General features: G+C 37.3%; 1 protein-coding gene across 3 annotated transcripts in view; it reads left to right on the forward strand.

Annotated features, from left to right (window-relative positions):
- ART3 (ADP-ribosyltransferase 3 (inactive)) overlaps positions 1-16,125 on the forward strand; it is a 150,961-nt gene that overhangs the window by 48,503 nt on the left and 86,333 nt on the right. The window lies entirely within an intron of this gene.

Raw genomic sequence — 16,125 nt, forward strand, 5'->3', positions numbered from 1 at the left:
TTTTAAATTTTTTATTAACATATAATGTATTATTAGCCCCAGGGGTACAGGTCTGTGAATCGCCAGGTTTACACACTTCACAGCACTCACCATAGTACATACCTTCTCCATTGTCCATAACCCCACCACCCTCTCCCTACCCCCCTCACCCCAGCAGCCCCTCAGTTTGTTTTGTGAGATTAAAAGACTCATGGTTTGTCTCCCTCCCGATGCCATCTTGTTTCATTTATTCTTTTCTACCCCCAAACCTCCCATGTTGCCTCTCAACTTCCTCATATCAGGGAGATCATATGATAATGGTCTTTCTCTGATTGACTTATTTTGCTAAGCATAATACCCTCTGGTTCCATCCACATCATCGCAAATGGCAAGATTTCATTTCTTTTGATGGCTGCATAGTATTCCATTGCATATATATATGCAATGGAATATATATATACACACACACACACACCATATCTTCTTTATCCATTCATCTGTTGATGGACATCTAGGTTCTTCCTGTAGTTTGGTTATTGTGGACATTGCTGCTATAAACATTCAGGTGCACGTGCCCCTTTGGATCCTACATTTGTATCTTTAGACTAAATACCCAGTACTGCAACTGCTGGGTCACAGGGCAGCTTTATTTTTATTTATTTATTTTTAAATAATTTTTTATTTTTTATAAACTTATAATATATTTTTATCCCCAGGGGTACAGGTCTGTGAGTCGCCAGATTTACACACTTCACAGCACCCACCAAAGCACATACCCTCCCCAAAGTCCATAACCCCACCCCCCTTCTCCCAAACCCCCCTCCCCCCAGCAACCCTCAGTTTGTTTAGTGAGATTAAGAGTCACTTTTGGCTTGTCTTCCTCCCAATCCCATCTTGTTCCATTTATTCTTCTCTACCCCCTTAAGCCCCCATGATGCATCACCAATTCCTCATATCAGGTAGATCATATGATAGTTGTCTTTCTCTGATTGACTTATTTCGCTAAGCATGATACCCTCTAGTTCCATCCACGTCATCGCAAATGGCAAGATTTCATTTCTTTTGATGACTGCATAGTATTCCATTGTATACATATACCACTTCTTCTTTATCCATTCATCTGTTGATGGACATCTAGGTTCTTTCCATAGTTTGGCTATTGTAGACATTGCTGCTATAAACATTCAGGTGCATGTGCCCCTTCAGATCACTACATTTGTATCTTTAGGGTAAATACCCACTAGTTTGATTGCTGGGTCATAGGGTAGTTCTATTTTCAGCTTTTTGAGGAACCTCCATGCTGTTTTCCAGAGTGGTTTCAACAGCTTGCATTCCCACCAACAGTGTAGGAGGGTTCCCCTTTCTCCACATCCTCGCCAGCATCTGTCATTTCCTGACTTGTTAATTTTAGCCATTCTGACTGGTGTGAGGTGGTATCTCATTGTGGTTTTGATTTGTATTTCCCTGATGCCGAGTGATATGGAGCACTTTTTCATGTGTCTGTTGGCCATCTGGATGTCTTCTTTGCAGAAATGTCTGTTCATGTCTTCTGCCCATTTCTTGATTGAATTATTTGTTCTTTGGGTGTTGAGTTTGCTAAGTTCTTTATAGATTTTGGACACCAGCACTTTATCTGATATGTCGTTTGCAAATATCTTCTGCCATTCTGTCAGTTGTCTTTTGGTTTTGTTAACTGTTTCCTTTGCTGTGTAAAAGCTTTTGATCTCGATAAAATCCCAATAGTTCATTTTTGCCCTTGCTTCCCTTGCCTTTGTCGATGTTTCTAGGAAGATGTTGCTGCGGCTGAGGTCAAAGTGGTTGCTGCCTGTGTTCTTCTCAAGGATTTTGATGGATTCCTTTCTCACATTGAGGTCCTTCATCCATTTTGAGACTGTTTTTGTGTGTGGTGTAAGGAAATGGTCCAATTTCATTTTTCTGCATGTGGCTGTCCAATTTTCCCAGCACCATTTATTGAAGAGGCTGTCTTTTTTCCATTGGACATTCTTTCCTGCTTTGTCGAAGATTAGTTGACCATAGAGTTGAGGGTCTATTTCTGGGCTCTCTCTTCTGTTCCACTGATCTATGTGTCTGTTTTTGTGCCAGTACCATACTGTCTTTTTTTTTATTACTTTATTTATTTCACAAATATTACTTTTTTAAAAATTTATTTATTTTCAGAAAAAAAGTATTCATTATTTTTTCACCACACCCAGTGCTCCATGCAATCCATGCCCTCTATAATACCCACCACCTGGTACCCCAACCTCCCCCCCCCCCCCCACTTCAAACCCCTCAGATTGTTTTTCAGAGTCCATAGTCTCTCATGATTCACCTCCCCTTCCAATTTACCTCAGCTCCCTTCTCCTCTCTAACACTCCTTGTCCTCCATGATATTTGTTATGCTCTACAAATAAGTGAAACCGTATGATAATTGACTCTCTCTGCTTGACTTATTTCACTCAGCATCATCTCTTCCAGTCCCGTCCATGTTGCTACAAAAGTTGGGTATTCGTCCTTTCTGATGGAGGTATAATACTCCATAGTGTATATGGACCACATCTTCCTTATCCATTCGTCCGTTGAAGGGCATCTTGGTTCTTTCCATAGTTTGGCAACCGTGGCCATTGCTGCTATAAACATTGGGGTACAGATGGCCCTTCTTTTCACTACATCTGTATCTTTGGGGTGAATACCCAGGAGTGCAATGGCAGGGTCATAGGGAAGTTCTATTTTTAATTTCTTGAGGAATCTCCACACTGTTCTCCAAAGAGGCTGTACCAATTTGTATTCCCACCAACAGTGTAAGAGGGTTCCCCTTTCTCCACATCCTCTCCAACACATGTTGTTTCCTGTCTTGTTAATTTTGGCCATTCTAAGTGGTGTAAGGTGATATCTCAATGTGGTTTTGATTTGAATCTCCCTGAGGGCTAGTGATGTTGAACATTTTTTCATGTGTCTGATAGCCATTTGTATGTCTTCATTGGAGAAGTGTCTTCATATCTTCTTCCCATTTTTTGATATGTTTGCCTGTTTCATGTGTGTTGAGTTTGAGGGGTTCATTATAGATCCTGGATATCAACCTTTTGTCTGTACTGTCGTTTGCAAATATCTTCTCCCATTCCGTGGGTTGCCTCTTTGTTTTTTTGACTGTTTCCCTTGCTGTGCAGAAGCTTTTGATTTTGATGAAGTCCCAAAAGTTCATCTTCGCTTTTGTTTCCTTTGCCTTTGGAGACATATCTTGAAAGAAGTTGCTGTGGCTGATATCGAAGAGATTACTGCCTATGTTCTCCTCTAGGAGTCTGATGGATTCCTGTACCCTATTGTCTTGATGACAGCTTTGTAATAGAGCTTGAAGTCTGAAATTGTGATGTCACCAACCTTGGCTTTCTTTTTCAATATTCCTCTGGCTATTCGAGGTCTTTTCTGGTTCCATCTGAATTTTAGGATTATTTGTTCCATTTCTTTGAAAAAAATGAAAAAGGATGGTATTTTGATAGGGATTGCATTAAATGTGTAGATTGCTTTAGGTAGCTTAGACATTTTCACAATATTTGTTGTTCCAATCCATGAGCACGGAAATTTTTCCATTTCCTTGTGTCTTCCTCAATTTCTTTCATGAGTACTTTATAGTTTTCTGAGTACAGATTCTTTGCCTCTTTGGTTAGATTTATTCTGAGGTATCTTATGGTTTTGGGTGCAATTGTAAATGGGATTGACTCCTTAATTTCTCTTTCTTCTGTCTTGTTTTTGGTGTATAGAAATGCAACTGATTTCTGTGCATTGATTTTATATCCTGACACTTTACTGAATTCCTGTAAAAGTTCTAGCAGATTTGGACTGGAGTCTTTTGGGGTTGCACATAAAGTAACATATCATCTGCAAAGAGTGAGAGTTTGACAACTTTTTTGCAGATTTGGATGCCTTTAATTTCTTTCTGTTTGTCTGATTGCTGAGGCTAGGACTTGTAGTACTACGTTGAATAGCAGTGGTGATAATGGACATCCCTGCCGTGTTTCTGACCTTAGTGGAAAAGTTCTCAGTTTTTCTCCATTGAGAATGATATTCGCTGTGGGTTTTTCATAGATGGCTTTGATGATATTGAGGTATGTACCCTCCATCACTACACTTTGCAGAGTTTTGATCAGGAAAGGATGCTCTACTTTGTCAAATGCTTGTTAAGCATCTATTGAGAGTATCATATGGTTCTTGCTCTTTCTTTTCTTAATGTATTGTATCACATTAATTGATTTGCAGATGTTAAACCAGCCTTGCAGCCCTGGAATAAATCCCACTTGGTCATGGTGAATAATCCTTTTAATGTACTGTTGGATCCTATTGACTAGTATTTTGGTGAGAATTTTTGCATCTATGTTCATCAAGTATATTGGTCTGTAATTCTCTTTTTTGATGGGATCCTTGTCTGGTTTTGGGATCAAGATAATGCTGGCCTCATAAAGTGAGCTTGGAAGTTTTCCTTCCATTTTTATTTTTTGGAACAGTTTCAGGAGAATAGGAATTAATTCCTCTTCTTTTTTTTTTTTTTTATAAAGGTGTTATTTATTTATTTGACAGAGATCACAAGAAGGCAGAGAGGCAGGCGACGGTTGTGGGGGGAAGCAGGCTCCCTGCTGAGCACAGAGCCCAATATGGGACTCGATTCCAGGACCCTGAGATCATGACCTGAGCCGAAGGCAGAGGCTTAACCCACTTAACCCACTTAACCCAGGTGCCCCATGGAATTAATTCTTTAAATGTTTGGTAGAATTCCCCTGGGAAGCCATCTGGCCCTGTGCTCTTGTTTTTTTGGAGATTTTTTATGACTGTTTCAATCCTACTGGTTATGGGTCTGTTCAGGTTTTCTGTTTCTTCCTGGTTTAGTTTTGGTAGTTTATAGTCTATAGCAATGTATCCATTTCTTCCAGATTGTCAAATTTGCTGGTGTAGAGTGGCTCATATTATGTTATTTTATTGTTTGTATTTCTTTGGTGTTGGTTGTGATCTCTTCTCTTTCATTCATGATTTTATTTATGTGGGTCCTTTCTCTTTTCTTTTTGATAAGTCTGGCCAGGGGTTTATCAATCTTACTAATTCTTTCAGAGAACCAGCTCCTCATTTTGTTGATTTGTTCTGTTTTTTTGTTTGTTTGTTTGTTTGTTTGTTTCTATTTCATTGATTTCTGCTCTGATCTTTATTATTTCTCTTCTCCTGCTGGGTTTAGATTTTTTTTTGTTGTTCTTTCTCCAGCTCCTTTAGGTGTAGGGTTATGTTGTGTATTGAGACCTTTCTTGTTTCTTGAGAAAGGCTTGTATTGCTATATATTTTCCTCTCAGGACTGCCTTTGCTGTGTCCCACAGATTTTGAACCATTGTGTTTTCATTATCATTTGTTTCAATTAACTTTTTCAATTCTTCTTTAATTTCCTGGTTGACTCATTCATTCTTTATAAGGATGCTGTTTAGTCTCCATGTATTTGGGTCCTTTCCAAACTTCCTCTTGTGGTTGAGTTTAGCTTCAGAGCATTGTGGTCTGAAAATATGCAGGGAATGATTCCAATCTTTTGATACCAGTTGAGACCTGATTTATGACCCAGGATGCGTTCTATTCTAGAGAATGTTCCATGTGCACTAGAGAAGAATGTGTATTCTGTTGCTTTGAGATGAAATGTTCTGAATATATCTGTGATGTCCATCTGGTCCAGTGTGTCATTTAAGGCCTTTATTTCCTTGTTGATCTTTCGCTTGGATGATCTGTCCCATTTCAGTGAGGGGAGTGTTAAAGTCCCCTACTATTCTTTTATTATTGTCAATGTATTTCTTTGATTTTGTTATTAGTTGGTTTATATAGTTCTCTGCTCCCATGTTAGGGGCATAGATATTTAAAATTGTTACATCTTTTTGTTGGACAGACCCTTTGAATATTATAGAGTGTCCTTCCTCATCTCTTATTATAGTCTTTGGCTTAAAATCTGATTTATCTGATCTAAGGATTGCCACCCCAGCTTTCTTTTGATGTCCATTAGCATGGTAAATTGTTTTCCACCCCCTTCCTTTAAATCTGGATGTGTCTTTGGGTCTAAAATGAGTTTCTTGTAGACAGCATATTGATGCTTTTTTTTTTTTTTATTATCCATTCTGATATCCTGTGTCTTTTGAGTGGAGCATTTAGCCTGTTTACATTCAGGGTAACTATTGAGAGATATGGATTTGGTGCCATTGTACTGCCTGTTAGGTGACTGTTACTGTATATTGTCTCTGTTCCTTTCTGGTCTACTACTTTTAGGCTCTTTCTTTGCTTAGAGGACCCCTTTCAATATTTTCTGTAGAGCTAGTTTGGTGTTTACAAATTCTTTTAGTTTTTGTTCTGTAAACTTTTTATCTCTCCTTCTATTTTCAGTGATAGCCTAGCTGGATATAGTATTCTTGGCTGCATATTTTTCTTGTTTAGTGCTCTGACTATATCATGCTAGTTCTTTCTGGCCTGCTAGGCCTCTGTAGATAAGTCTTCTGCCAATCTAATATTTGTACCATTGTATATTACAGACTTCTTGTCCCAGGCTGCTTTCAGGATTTTCTCTTTGTCACTCAGAATTGTAAGTTTTACTATTAGATGACGGGGTGTGGACCTATTCTTATTTATTTTGAGGGACGTTCTCTGTGCCTCCTGGATTTTGATGGTTGTTCCCTTTGCCGTATTAGGGAAATTCTCTACAGTAATGTTTCAATATACCTTCTGTTCCCTGCTTTCTTCTTCTTCTGGAATCCCAATTATTCTAATGTTGTTTCATCTTATGGCATCACTTGTCCTTGAATTCTCCCCTCGTGGTCCAGTAGTTGTCTTTTTTTCTTTTGCTCAGCTTCTTTATTCTCTGTCATTTGGTCTTCTATATCACTAGTTCTCTCTTCTGCCTCATTTATCCTAGAAGTAAGAGCCTCCATCTTTGATTGCACCTCATTAATAGCTTTTTTTATTTCAACTTAGATTTTAGTTTTTTTTATTTCTCCAGAAAGGGCTTTTATTTCTTGAGAGTTTCTCTAATATCTTCCATGCCTTTTCCAAGCCCAGCTAGCACCTTGAGAATTGTCATTCTGAACTCTAGATCTGACATATTACCAGCGTCTGTATTGATCAGGTCCCTAACCTTCGGTACTGCCTCTTGTTCTTTTTTTTGTGGTTTTTCTGCCTTGTCATTTTATCCAGGTAAGAATATATGAAGGAGCAAATAAAATACTAAAAGGATGGCAAAAACCCCAGGAAAATGTGCTTTAACAAAATCAGAAGAGACCCCAAATTGTAGGGGGAAGTAAGGGGTAAAAAAGAAGTTCAGGGGAAAAAAATTAAAGAAAAAAATAAAGAATATGAAAAAGAAAATATATATATTTGACTGGTGCATAGAACAGAGTCACCCACTTTATTTGGGGAGTATTTTGGTCTCTTAGTATATGTGCTGCCGAAGCGAGCATGTATTTTGGTCTCTTAGAAGAAACTAACTCCCAAAATTTTAAAGAATTTTAAAAATACCCCCCCCACACACACACCAAATAATAAGGGTAAACATGATGAAGGGATGAAATATGAAAGATGAAAAAATTTTTTTAAAAAATTTCTAAAAAAAGAGTTGATAAGTTTTTTGGGAGAATAAAGAAAAAGAAAGTGGAGAGAATTTGCTCATGCTGGAGACTAGACCAAAGCCCTGTGTTGGATTTAGGGTATATTTTGATCTTTTAGAAGAAGTTGAATTCTACAAGGCACCTGGGTGGCGCAGTGGGTTAAAGCCTCTGCCTTCGGCTCAGGTCATGATCTCAGGGTCCTGGGATCAAGCCCTGCATCAGGCTCTCTGCTCCGCAAGCAAGGAGCCTGCTTCTCCAACTCTCTCTGCTGCCTCTCTGCCTACTGATCTCTCTCTATCAAAATAAAATAAATAAAATCTTTAAAAAAAGAGAGAAGTTTAATTCTAGATTTTTTTAGAAGAAAAAATCCTATGTGTATATAAAAAATAAAGTTAGATACAATGAAGGGTAAAATATGTCTATAATAATGAAGGTTCAAAAAGTTTTTTTTTTTTATGAAAGGTGGTGTTGGGGCTCCTGGGTGGCTCAGCGGGTTAACGCCTCTGCCTTCGGCTCAGGTCATGGTCCCAGGGTCCTGGAATCGAGCCCCACATCCGGCTCTCCGCTCAGCAGGGAGCCTGCTTCCTCCTTTCTCTCTCTCTGCCTGCCTCTCTGCCTACTTGTGTTCTCTGTCAAATAAATAATAAATAAAATCTTTAAAAAAAAAAAAAAGAAAAGAAAAGTGTTGTTAAGATAAACTAGTTAAAAAATGTTAAAAGAGGAAAGAGGGCTAAAAATTTTAGCATAAGAAAAAAATAAAATTTAAAAAAAAGGAATTAACTTTGCAAGACTAAAGAATCATGGGGAGAAAGCCATGAATTCCGTGCTTTGCTTTCTCCTCTGGAATTCCGCTGTTCTCCTTTGTAAGTGAACTTGGTCTTGGTTGGATTTCTTGCTGATCTTCTTGGGAAGGGGCTTGTTTTAGTGATTCTCAAATGTCTTTGCTTGAGGTGGAATTGCACCGCCAATCGGCTTGGGTTGGCTTTCAGGAGCTTTTGTTCCCTGAATGCTTTCCATAGAGTTCGGGAGGATGGGCTTGAAAATGGCGGCCTCCTGATCTCTGGCCTGAGCAGCTGAGAGCTCAGGGTCTGACTCCTCAATGTTCCCTTGGAGAAAAGTGCTCAATCCCTCCGTCTCCCTGGTCTCCAGCCCATGTTCTGAGCTCACCCAGCCTGTGACCAAGCGTCTCTGTCTCTGGCACACAGCCCTGCCTGAAGTCTCCAGACCCAGCAGATCCCTGCCCTCTTCCAGGGGGTCTCCCTGGACCTTGTTGTTTCTGTCCTGAAAGAGCAGTGGCCTGACTGTGCCACAGATCACAGTTTAAGGTAACCTGGAGCTGAGAACTCACTCCTCAGCTCGGTCTCTGTAGCCGGCTTCCCCGCTCTAATACCTGCAAGCTCTGTGACACCTTATGTCACCCCGTGGGACCTGAGACCACGCTGTCCCCGCATGAGCTTCATTCCAGCTTAGCCTCTGGAGCAATGTCCCTCCATGGAGCAGACTTTTAAAAGTTCAGATTTTGTGTTCTGTTGCTTTGCCACTTGCCGGGAGCCGGCCCCTCCTGCCACGGTCTATCTTCCCCGTTGCTTTGGATTCACTTCTTTGCAGCTTCTGCCTTTTAGAAAGTGGTCGATTTTCTGTTTCTAGAATTGCGGCTGCTCTTCTCTTCAATCTCCTGTTGGATTTGTAGGTGTTAGCAACAGATTGATAAGCTATCTAGCTGGTCTCCTGCTGCCTGATGTGATCTCAGCTGCTACTCCTCCACCATCTCGGCTCCTCCCCAAAAAGAACATTCTTTTTTTTTTTTTTTTAAAGATTTTATTTATTTATTTGACAGACAGAGATCACAAGTAGGCAGAGAGGCAGGCAGAGAGAGAGAGAGAGGGAAGCAGGCTCCCCACTGAGCAGACAGCCGGATGTGGGGCTCAATACCAGGACCCTGGGATCATGACCCGAGCTGAAGGCAGAGGCTTCAATCCATTGAGCCACCCAGGTGTCCCCCGAAAGAACATTCTTAAACAGTTTTTATCACCTTTTGCTTTTAAGTCCAAACTGTTAATATCTAAGGCCTACATTATTTGACATGAAATGACTTTTATTTAACCTTTATATTTATGCTGACTGTAATTGTATATCTAAATACATTTCCCTGTAGTTCTGAATTTAATATCCATTTATTTTTGTATGATTAACAGTTTTTATATGTTATTTGGTGTATAAAGTTGTATGACTTGTGGATTTTTAAAAAATCTTTTCCCATGTATTGTTTTTACAATTTGGGTTCTACTTTAATGTAACCCTTATTTTCTTTTTATGTATCTTTATCTTTCTCACTCAATCTTTCTCAACCTATTTGTTTTAAATGAGCCATGTGCAGGTACTTTAAAATGTTGTATCTAAAGGATGCTTAATGGGTGAATTTACTTACTGAGTAACTGATAATAGGTAAAGTTTTAAAAATGCTTTCTTGCTATTTTCTGTTTTCTTTTTTTTTAAATTCCAATATAGTTAATATACAGTGTTCTGTTAGTTTCAGGTGTATGATCTAGTGATTAAAAAAGGTGAGCCTGGTGGTGGGTATTAAGAAGGGCGTGTATTGCATGGCGCAATGGGTGTGGTGCATAAACAGGGAGTCTTGCAACAATGAAAAAGTAAAATTAAATAAAAAAAAAAAGATGTACATTATTTAGTGCTCATCATGATAAATGTATTCTTGATCTCTCTTCACCTATTTCACCTGTCCCCCCAGTCACCTCCTCTCTGGTCAGCATCAGTTTGTTCCCCGTTGGTAAAGGTCAGTTTTTTGGTTTGTCTCTTTTTTCTTTCTTTTCTTTTTTTTTTTTTTTTTTTTTTTTTTTTTTTGCTTATTTCTTGAATTCCACATATGAGTAAGACCATATGGTTTTATAGTCTCTAAACGACTTATTTCATTTAGTAATATACTCTAGATCTCTCCAAGTTGTGGTAAATGGCAAAATTTCTTTCTTTATGGTGGAGTAATATTTCATTGTATGTATATGCATGTGTATATTTCTATATATCTACATATATAGATTTATACACACACCTCATCTTTATACATTCATCTATGGGTGGCCACTTGGGCTGTTACCATGATTTGTCTGTTGTGAATCATCCTGTAATAAACATAAGGGTGCATATATCCTTTTGAATTTGCATTTTCATAGTCTTTGCTTAAATACCCAGTAGTGCCATTACTAGATTATATGGTAGTTCTATTTTTAACTTTTGGAAGAACCTGCATACTTTTTCCCACAGGGACTCTAGCAGTTGGCATACCTAGATTTCTTTTTCACTTTAAATTAAATGTCTTTTCTTGAACATTTTTCTTACGTGACTTGAAAGAAATGCATTGTTTTATGTTTTGCTAGTAATTCATAAAGCTTTTTTTTTAATCTAACATTTTCCCTTTGTTTACATCAACCATGAGTAGTATCTTCTGGTTCTTTCTTTTGTAAGATGAGAAAATCACTGTAACTATCACACATTTCCTATTTCCATCTTCTATTGCACAATCTGGGATATATAGGTAGTCTGCTATTCTTAGATGATTATTTTACATTATTTAACTACCCTTTTGAGAATTAACATTTAAATTTTATCCTGAAATCATGTATTTAATTACACATATTCTACATTTAAATTCTTTTAACAACCTAAAGTTTTTAAAACCTTAGATTTTCACAATCTTGCTTTTTAATTAAGATATAATTTAGATACCAAGAATTTTACACTTTTAAAGTATGCAGTTAAATGTGTGGTTTTTGTTTTTTTGTTTTTGGGGTTCTTTAAAAAAAAAAAAAAGCTAGAGAGAGAATACATGCATGAGCTCGGGGAGGGGAGGTGTCAGGGAGAGGGAGAGGGAGAATCTTAAGCACACTCCATGCCCAGTGTGGAGCCCAGTATGGGACTAGAACTCACTGCCCTGCGTTTAAATCAAGAGTTGGACTTTGAACTGATTGAGCTACCCAGGTGCTCCAGTTCAGTCGTTTTTTTTCTAGTAAAGTTGCAAAATACCTGATTCCAAAAACATTATTTTCATTCCAGTATAGTTAGCATACAGTGTTGTGTTAGTGTACAGGTGTACAATACAATATGATTCAGTAATTTCATATATTAGTGCTCATCAAGATAAGTTTACTCTTAATCCTCTTTACCTGTTTCACCCATCCACCCACCCACCTCCTCTCTGGTAGCTGTCTGTTCTCTATAGTTAAAAGTTCTGTTCGCTATAGTTAAAAGTCTGTTTTTTTTGCATTGTCTCTTCCTTGGTTTGTATCTGAAATTCCACATATGAGTGAAATCATATGGTATTTGTCGTTCTCTGACTTCTTTTGCTTAACATTATACACTCTGGGTCCATCCATGTTGTTGCAAATGGCAAGATTTCATTCTTTTTATGGCTAAATAATACTCTATTGTATATGTATACCACATCATCTTTATCCATTCATGTATGGATGGACACTTGGACTGCATTCATAATTTGCTATTGTAAATAATGTACTGCAATAAACAGGGGTGCACATATCCTTTTGAATTAGTGTTTTCATATTCTTTGTATAAATACCCAGTAGTGTGATTACTGGATCATATGGTAGTTCTATTTTTAATATTTTGAGGAACCTCCATACTTTTTTCCACAGGGGCTGGACCAGATTGCTTTCCTACCAACAGTACATGGAAGTTGCTTTTCCTCTATATCCTCGTCAACATTTATTGTTTCTTGTGTTTTTTATTTTGGCCATTCTGACAGTTGTGAAGTGATATATCACTGTGGTTTTGTTTTGCATTTCCCTGATGATGAGTGATGTTGGACATCTTTTCATGAGGTTTTTGGCTCTCTGGTTTTTTTTGGAGAAATATCTGTGTCTTATGCCCATTTTTTCATTGGAGTATGTGTTTTATTGGTGTTGAGTTGTGTAAGTTCTTTGTATATTTTGAATACTATCAGATATGTTATTTGCAAGTATCTTCTCCCATTCCATAGGTGTATTTTAGTCTTGTTGATTGTTTCCTTTTTGTGCAGAAGTTTTTTTATTTTGATGTAGTCCCAGTGGTTTATGTTTGCTTTTGTTTCCCTTGCCTCAGGAGACAGATCTAGAAAAATGTTGCCATGATTGATGTCAGAGAGATTACTGACTATGCTCTCTTCTAGGATTTTTATGGTTTCTAGTATCACATTCAGGTCTTTAATCCATTTTGAGTTTATTTTTGTGCATGAGTTAAGAAAGCGGGCCAATTTCATTCTTTTGCAAGTAGCGATTCTAGGTTTGTCAACGCTGTTTGTTGAAGAGACTGATTTTTTTCCCATTGCATATTCTTTCCTTTTTTGTTGAAGATTAATTGGCCATACAATTGTGGGTTTATTTCTGGGTTTTCTACTTTGTCCCATTGATCTATATGTCTCTTACTTTTTTAGAGAAGGGGCGAGGGAGAGGAAGAATCTTAGGCAGGCTCCATGCTCCATGTGGAGCCCAATATGCTCTGTCTTACAACCCTGAGATCATGACTTGAACCAAAATCAAGAGTCAAACACTTAACCAATTTAGCCATCCAGGTGCCCCCATGTGTTTATTTTGTGCCATTGCCATACTATTTTGAATACTGTAGCTTTTTAATATAACTTGAAATCTGGAATTGTGGTACTTCCAGCTTTGATTTTTTTTTTCCCCAGATTCCTTTGCTATTCGGGGTCTTTGTGGTTCTATACAGATTTTAAGGTTGTTCTAATTCTGTGAAAAATGCTGTTGGTATACTGATAGGGATTGCATTAAATCTGTAGATTACTTTGGGTAGTATGGACATTTTTACAATACTTGTTCATCCAGTCCATGAACATGGAATATCTTTCCATTTGTTTCTGTTGCCTTTAGTTTCTTTCAGTATTCTATGTTTTTATAGTACAGGTCTTTCACCTCCTTGGTTAAGTTTAATTTCTAGGTATTTTATTGTTTTTGGTGGAATTATAATGGGATTATTTCTTTAAATTTCTCTGCTGCTTCACTTACAGTGTACAGAAATACCACAGTTTTCTGTATGTTGATTTTGTATCCTGTGACTTCCTGAATCCATTTATCACTTCTAGTAGTTTTTTGGTGCAGTCTTAAGGATTTCTTTATATAGTATCATGTTATCTGCAAGTAGAGTTTTACTTCTTCCTTGCCAATTTAGATGCCTTTTATTTCTTTTGTTGTGATTTCTGTGGCTAGGACTTCCTGTACTATGTTGAATGAAATTGGAGAGAATGGGTATCTGTCTCTTGTTCCTGACTGTAGGGGAAAAGTTCTTAGTTTTTCTTTATTGAATATGATGTTGGCTGGGGGTTTTTCATATAAGACCTTTATTATCTTGAGGTATGTTCTTTCTAGACCTCCTTTGTTGAGGATTTTTGTCATAAATGGATTTTTACTTTGTCAAATGCTTTTTCTGCATCTGTTGAAATGATCATATGGTTCTTACCTTTTTTCTTATGGATGTAATGTACCAAATTGGTTGACTTGTTAATATTGAACTACCCTTGAAACCCAGGAATAAATCCCATTTGCTCATGGTGAATGATTGTTTTTTAATATATTGTTCGATTTGGGTTTGCTAGTATTTTGTTGAGGATTTTTGCATCTGTGTTCGTTAGAGATACTGGCCTGCAGTTCTTTATTTTGTACTGTCTTTATCTGGTTTGTATCAGGGTAATGCTGGCCTCATAGAATGAACCTGGAAGTTTTCCTTCCTTTTGTATTTTGTGGAATAGTTTGAGAAAAATGGGCACTAACTCTTTAAATGTTTGGGAGCATTCACCTGCAAAGCTGTCTGGTCTTGGACTTTTGTTTGTTGGAAGTTCTTTGATTACTGATTAAGTCTCATTGCTAGTGATCTGTCCATATTTTCTGTTTCTTCCTTGATTCAGTGGGGAAGTTGTTGCATATAATTTTTCTTCATACTGTCTTACAAGCTTTTGTATTTCTGTACTGTCTGTTGTCATTTTTTCTTTTTTCACTTGTGATTTGGCTTATTTGAGTCCTCTCTCTTTTTGGCTAAGTCTCGCAAAAGTCCTATCAGTTTTGTTGATCTGTTCTCTTGGGTTTTTTTGTTTGGTTGTTTGTATTTTTTTTTTCTGCTCTAATTATTAATACTTCCTTCCTTCCTTTTGGGTTTTTGTTCTTTTTCTAGCACTTTTAGGTGAATGGTTAAGTTATTTGAGATTTTTTTTTTCTTGAAGTAGGCCTCTGTTGCTATAAACTTTCCTCTTAGAACAGTTTTGGTACATCCCCCCAATTTTGGGACTGTTGTGTTTTCATTTTCATTTATTTCTATCCTTGGATTTCTTTTTTGATTTCTTGGTTAACCAGTACATCATCTAGCAGCATGTTATTTAACCTCCATGTATTTGTGGTCTTTCCAGATTTTTTCTTGTGGTTCATTACTGGTTTCATAGCATTGTGGTCAGAAAAGATGCATGATATGACTGGGATCTTTTTGAATTTGTTTAGACTTAGTTTGTTACCTAATATTCTGGAGAATGCTCTGTGTGCACTTAAAAAGGATGTGTATTCTGATGTTTTAAGATGGAATGTTAACATATATGTTTTATAAATATATATTTTATGTGTATATAAAATATGTATAAGAAATATAGCCTTTGCTTTTTTGATGATTTTCTGATTGGATGATCTGTCCATTGATGTAAGCAAGGTGTTAAATTTCCTTACTATTATTGTATTACTGTCAGTTATTTTATGTTTATTATTAACTGTTCTGTGTATTTGGGTGCTCCTATGTTGGGTGCATGAATATTTACAATTGTTATTTCTTCTGGTTCTGTTGTATCCTTTATTAATATGTAGTATCCTTTGTTTTTTCTTACAGTCTTTATTTTTTAAAAAAATTTTAAAGATTTTATTTATTTGAGAAGGGAGTGTGAGTGAGAGGGAGAGGAAGAAACAGATTCCCTCTCGAACAGGATCCCTGATGTAGGGCTTGATCCTGGGATTTCAGGATCATGACCTGAGCCAATTAATTGATGGAGCCACCCAGGTGCCTCCAGTCTTTGTTTTAAGATCTGTTTTCTCTGGTAAGAATTGCTACTCCAGCTTTCTTTTGACATCCATTTGCATGATAGATGTTTTTCCATTCCCTCACTTTCAGTACATACTGTCTTTAGGTCTAAAATGAGTCTCCTGTAGGTTGCATATAGATGGGTCTTATTTTTTTTAATCCATTCTGTCATTGTATGTCTTTTGATTGGAGTGCTCAGTCTATTTACATTCAGAGTTTAATTATGCATAGATATGTATTTATTGTCATTATATTACTTGTTTTGTGGTTGTTTCTGAATTTTCCTCTGAAGTTGTGACCAATGAGAGAGTCTACATTGTGTGAATGGGGGTTTCAGTTCTTGAATTCCCCCCAAAAGATTTTCCTGAGGATATGCACTCAAATAAAGACAACCAGAAGGAAAGTAGCAAGTACAAAGTGGCCTGTTAATTACAGTACACAGTCAAGGTGGGAAAGTGGGCAA

This window comes from Mustela putorius, unplaced genomic scaffold (genome assembly GCF_011764305.1).
Source record: "Mustela putorius furo isolate JIRA1106 unplaced genomic scaffold, ASM1176430v1.1 tig00000430_pilon_pilon_pilon, whole genome shotgun sequence".
In the NCBI taxonomy this organism is placed as follows: domain Eukaryota; kingdom Metazoa; phylum Chordata; class Mammalia; order Carnivora; family Mustelidae; genus Mustela; species Mustela putorius.